The 5,586-nt window shown below is 42.9% G+C and overlaps 1 long non-coding RNA gene across 8 annotated transcripts; it reads right to left on the bottom strand.

The window, feature by feature from the left end:
* Nucleotides 1-454: 454 nt before the first annotated feature.
* Nucleotides 455-4,230, bottom strand: LOC123072157 (uncharacterized). 8 transcript variants are annotated; one of them, XR_006434872.1, is made up of 6 exons: nucleotides 3,536-4,230; nucleotides 3,002-3,071; nucleotides 1,744-1,962; nucleotides 1,528-1,641; nucleotides 1,388-1,458; nucleotides 455-1,293 (listed from the first exon to the last, which is right to left on the bottom strand). It is a non-coding gene; the product is annotated as an uncharacterized lncRNA (long non-coding RNA). The 8 variants fall into 8 exon arrangements; XR_006434873.1 differs by having other exon boundaries at nucleotides 455-1,458; nucleotides 1,733-1,962; XR_006434871.1 differs by having other exon boundaries at nucleotides 455-891; nucleotides 1,189-1,641.
* Nucleotides 4,231-5,586: the final 1,356 nt, after the last annotated feature.

The raw sequence follows: 5,586 nt of genomic DNA, 5'->3' as shown, positions 1-5,586 counted from the left end.
TTTTTCCTCTGAATGTTCCCATGATCTGTGTTAGCGTTTGTTTCTTTTTGTAAAGAACAATGAATGTATACATGCTAGTAATTAACCTGTAAAATCATGTACTACATCGGCAATAATCTAATGATCCAACAGCAACCGAATACCAAGTTTTCTCATAAATAAAAATAGCTCTTGCATAATACCTTCAAAGCACAATCCTGATGTAACTACATGCTAGTAATTAACCTGTAAAATCGTGTACTACATCGGCAATAATCTAATGATCCAACAGCAACCGAAATACCAAGTTTTCTCATAAATAAAAATAGCTCTTGCATAATACCTTCAAAGCACAATCCTGGTGTAACTCACAAACCAATCAAGCCCATAACATTGGCAACCCCTCATGTCCGGTGAATGTACCCATTCAATATTCCAATTATCAATCCCCATCCCGCAAGAAACAACAATAATATCACTCCGCAACTTGCTTGGATTTTCATTGGACCCTTCACAATTCCGAATTCAGAAATGATGTGACTGGCATTTCCAAACAAAAAACCTAGTAGGAATGCATACAACATATAGAAAGAAAGAACCATTTAAGCTCTACAATCTTGACTACAATGTAATCAATTGTTTGATCAATTACACCTACAACCTATAGGATGAATGGCTTATCCTCAACCTTTGTAGTTCTAAGCCAATCCAACTGAATAGTCATTACAGCACATGGAAATTTGAACTGAATTACGAAAGCATTCTGGGCCTACTCCAAACCTCATGGACATAAATACTGATGATGACCAAGACAACACACAGTCGACTAATTTTAAGCAGCAAACAACACAGGGTGGAATCAGAGTTCAACCTCTTCTTGTCTGATCTTCCCACATACATTATTCTGCGTTGCTGAAATCAAAACAAACTACATCAATATATGAAGTAAATCTCAAGAAAATGAATGATCGAATAAATTTTCCTCTGTAAAGTAGTGCAGTAGCAGGATAGTAGATAAAGACACATTAGTATACAGGAAAAAGGATAGATAAAAAGACACATTAGTACACATAAAAAAGGATAGAGGAATAAAGTTCATGAGAAATTGAAGCATGAGTATTCTGAATTAGTGTATCACCAAACAAAGTATTTTTCACATAAATAAAAATGTCCGGAAGTTAAAAAAACAGTCCTGTTGCGAGTGTTTACTGATTCACGGTATCGATGCCTAATTAGTTGCCACCAAGAATAGGCTAAATCATATAGTCCCAACCAAACCATCAAGCGGTCTCTGACAAAAGAGCACCTAAAATTCTGAACAATAAGCATTAAGCAGGTTAAAAACTTCTGAAGGGAAAACAATTATAGAAACCGACTCCAATTGATTGATAAGTTTTAAGAATACAACCATCTAGTTGACACAATGTCAGCAGGAACGACCGCTCATCTTGACACGAACGTCGTATGGACTTTCACAATCTAACAGTGAAAGGAAACAGGTCAAGGTATCGAGTAGAAGAGGAAAAAGGCATCGATACTGCCACTGACCTCCACATCCAGATCCATGGCCCTCTATCCTCACAACATAATGCCAAGCATATCACATCTGCCTCCTCTATCTCTGTTTGCCGTCCTCGACGGAGAGAAACCACTTCCCTTCCCCTATGCCAAGTAATATGATCATTACAAATAGGATCAGAACGGGACTTGAAACTACAGTGGTTGGAGAAGGTGAAGAGAAAGGGAATTATACCAGGCACTGACCTTCTGGGAGCTGGATCAGCAAAGGGTCTAAAGGGTCGCAGTTAAGGGACGATGCTAACGGCGACAACAACCATGGGTGCTTGTTCCCATGGAACCTCACTTCAGCTGTTGCTAGGGAGTCTCGTGGAGTAGCAGGCTGAGCAGCTCATCCTGGACGGCAGCGACAGCGCCGTGGACGACTCGACCAAACAGTGAACACGTCGCCACCCACCGATCCAGCTGCGAGACGAAGAAGGAATCAGGAACATGTAAGTGAAAATAATGTGGTTATCCCTGGAGCCCTATGAATAATCTAAGTGAAATAGGAGATAGTCTGTGATTAGCATATGCTTAAAGAAAACATCCTCGATAAAAAAACAAAGCAGCAATAGTTTATGTTATAAGTTTAGGCACATTAGTTTTCTATCATGATTTGTCCAATGGAAGCAATGTGGCATTTAAACCTATTCATGGTAGCGATCGTCGTCTCCTAATAAGGTGCCAGACAATCAGGAAAACCTACAATATTAAAGGTTAAACTTTCTGTCATATTCCTCTAAATTTAATCCAATGTCATTATCATTTTGATATATTCGGTTATTTTATAATTTAGAGCCGACGATGCTAAGATCCAACCACAAAAAAGGAGGACTTGGCCTGACTTGAACTATCTGCTAGGCAGCCGTTGTCTACCACCACCTCAAATAATGAAAGTAAGCATGTTAATTGGCGATTTTGAAAAGTCAGGATACTTCCACTAACCACATCTCCATCATTTTTTTTGGTCTGGCCATGGCGTAGATCCATCCATGTTGTACCTTTTCCATTTCCTTTTGAGTATTATATTTTGCCAGACAAAGCAAAGGCCATGCTTCATAGTAAAGCGCTGACAAAACAACAAAGACAAAGAAGAATCTCTTCTTTGGAACCTAGCCAGACCTAAAGATCTTTCTTTGACAACAAGGTACCAACAAAACAATAAAGACCAAAAAATCTCTTCTTTGGAATCTAGCAGAACTGAGGCTCCTCCACAAAAAGAAACAAATCAAAGAAGAATCTCTTCTTTGGAACCATGTCAGACATGAATATCTCTCTTTGACAATAAGGTAATAAATAAACAATAAAGACCAAAAAATCTCTGAATGTGTGATCTAGCTAGACCTGAGGATCGTCGACAAGAATAAACTAAAAATCCTATGAGGCTAACAAATGACATTAATAAGAGCACAAGCAAACACAGGTCTGGAGGACTGAGAATAGAAGAAGAAAAGAGATCGACCTGCAGATTGGCGACCGCAGATGCAGCAGGACGAACCGACCAGAGCCACAAGCACCCGCAGCGGACCAACCTGCAAGGGAAAACAAGCAAATCAAGGATGACCTCCTGACAACCAGAAATGGGACGCTAAAAAACAAACGAGCACATGCAGATCAAGTGTTGCAGCAACAGATCCGACGCACATACAGCTAGAACAGAGGATCTGCAACCAACTCATTCTGAAACGAGTAAAGCATGGCGGCGGAAACAAAAAGAAAGTGGATCCAAGAGAAGATGCCACCTTAACCAGCGCGGCGGCGCACCGACGCCATCAAACCCAAAGCCCACAATCCAATGACAGATATATTGCATAAGCAAGTCAGATAACCATGAGTGGTAACATAATGTACGGGAAAGTGATCGATGACACACTAATAAGTAGGTAGTGGATCATGAATATTAAAAGATATTAAATTTTCCTTGCAGTAGGTAGCAACTAACATAGTATGCACTTGAACAACGCAGGCACATAGCAACATAGAAGTAAGGGGATACCAGCAGGCCACACTTTATATGATGCAGGGATAGTCATATCTTTGATTCCAGGGAAGAGTCTTCACACCAGAGAGAAGCAATATATGAATCACATCTTCTTCTTCTTCTTCCCCGCAGCTCTAGAGGACTGCAACTCTGCCCTTGGGATCCAGCTCCCCCCGCAAATGAACAGACAGACACACGTAATCAAATCTCGAGCGGATGAACAGATAATCTGAGAGAGAGACCGTGGAAACGGGGGAAGTGGAAAGGGAACTCATCGCTGTCTTCTCACCGTGGATCAGAGGCGACTCAGCACGGGTCGTCTTCTTCCCGAAGATGCATGAAGATGAGGAGGCCGAGGCAAGCTGGTGGCGGCCGGATTTGGTGGAGAGGCACTCAGTGGGGGCCTCGCGTCGCCCTGCGCCTCTACCCCCGCCGCTTCGGGCCATAGCCGTGCTCAACACCGCGCCGCCGCGCCCGGGCTCGAGCTCGACCACGGCCGCCGCCGAACAGGAGCAAACAAGGAGGTACTTCCCGGAGGAGAAGGAGTCGGCGGGTCGGCGGCCAGTGGTGCAGGGGGCGGGGAAGAGAGGAAGAGCACGAGCTCTGGAAGGGGAAGGGGCCGGCGGCCAGCGTGGGAGGGGGGCGGGGAAGAGAGGAAGAGCACGAGCTCTGGAAGGGGTAGGGGCGGTGGCGGCTCCCCTCCGTGAACAGGAAGAGGGAGGATGATGATTGGGGAGAAACCCTATGGGCATTGGGCTTTTATACCCCGTAGCGAAATTACGAAAATGCCCTCAGCGGGGGACAAGAATCACACGCGGTGGCACAGATATTTCACCGAGCGAGGTAACTGTTCAGTGCTACAGGGTCCGGGTTTCGATCCGGCGGCCCAGATAGCTCAGGAGCTCGATCCGATGGCCAAAAATGCATCAAGAGATTCGATCCGACGGTCGAGAGTCCCTAATCGCTGAGAGAGCGCGGGAAGCACCGGATCCCTTATTTCTCGATAAGACGTTTTTTGACACGGCCACGGAATCTCTAAACGTCTTACAAAATGTCACTGAGGGAGTCCGAGTACCTTTCTACTTCGTTTCATGCACGTGCACATACATGTTACTTTTTGTCGAAGATATCAGATGTATTATAAATATTCACCGAAAATACAAAACATATCAAACATAATAAAAATTACATTGAGGTTTATGGACAACTGAACGACCATTACAGCTGTCAGAACAAGCCACCGACGCGCCGCTATTGTCGCTCCCATATCGGAGCCGGTCTAACCTTGTTGATGACAGTTGAGAAGTCTTCGTGCAAGTGCCTCTAAGGGCCAGCGTTTGGGAGCCGTATTCGTCGCCATTGAATCCTTGAATCGATTTAAAGAACCTGACACCAAATCTCGTCGTGTTATATTTAACAATAAACAACCTTTCTTTGAATTAGAATCCCACAATAAATTACTTTAAAAATATTCATACACAAACCTTAACCGTTAATAATAATATAACTGATAGATAATGGTACATTCCCTAATAAATAAGATAGATAATGCATATAATGAATGTCAGCGAAGAATAAGATACATAATGGTACATATGATGAAGAAAGAATTCCTTAGACACTGTTTTAAATTTCGTTTCCCTATTTAACATTGAAGAAATATTTCTTCCCTGTCTAACACCAACTTTAAATTTTGTTTCCAATATAACATTTCTGCCATCAGTTGACCAAATGGTGCTAAATGACATATGAAATGACAAATTTACCCCTAGCACTAGAAGCGCCTAAGTCAGATCAAGGTCATTGTCATTGGCTTGACCCGGCACATAATCCCCTCGCCCATGAACATCGATGTTGGAATTAAACCCAATGTATGTGTCCGTTTCATGTACGTATACATGTGTATGCATTGAGTTTGTATAGGACTAGAGTTTGATACTAAATAGTGTTGGCAGCTGGTGTGTACTCGTATTATTCGGGTGTGCGAATTTACGCGCGTGTGCAAGCTAGCTTAAGGAATCCAAGAGCTAGCTTGCTTGGTACGGGTGATGTCCAGAAATAAGACA

The sequence above is a fragment of the Triticum aestivum genome, chromosome 3B, assembly GCF_018294505.1.
Source record: "Triticum aestivum cultivar Chinese Spring chromosome 3B, IWGSC CS RefSeq v2.1, whole genome shotgun sequence".
Classification (NCBI taxonomy): domain Eukaryota; kingdom Viridiplantae; phylum Streptophyta; class Magnoliopsida; order Poales; family Poaceae; genus Triticum; species Triticum aestivum.
Note: the sequence above shows the minus strand (reverse complement) of the source record. Positions and strands in the feature narration are given on the sequence as shown.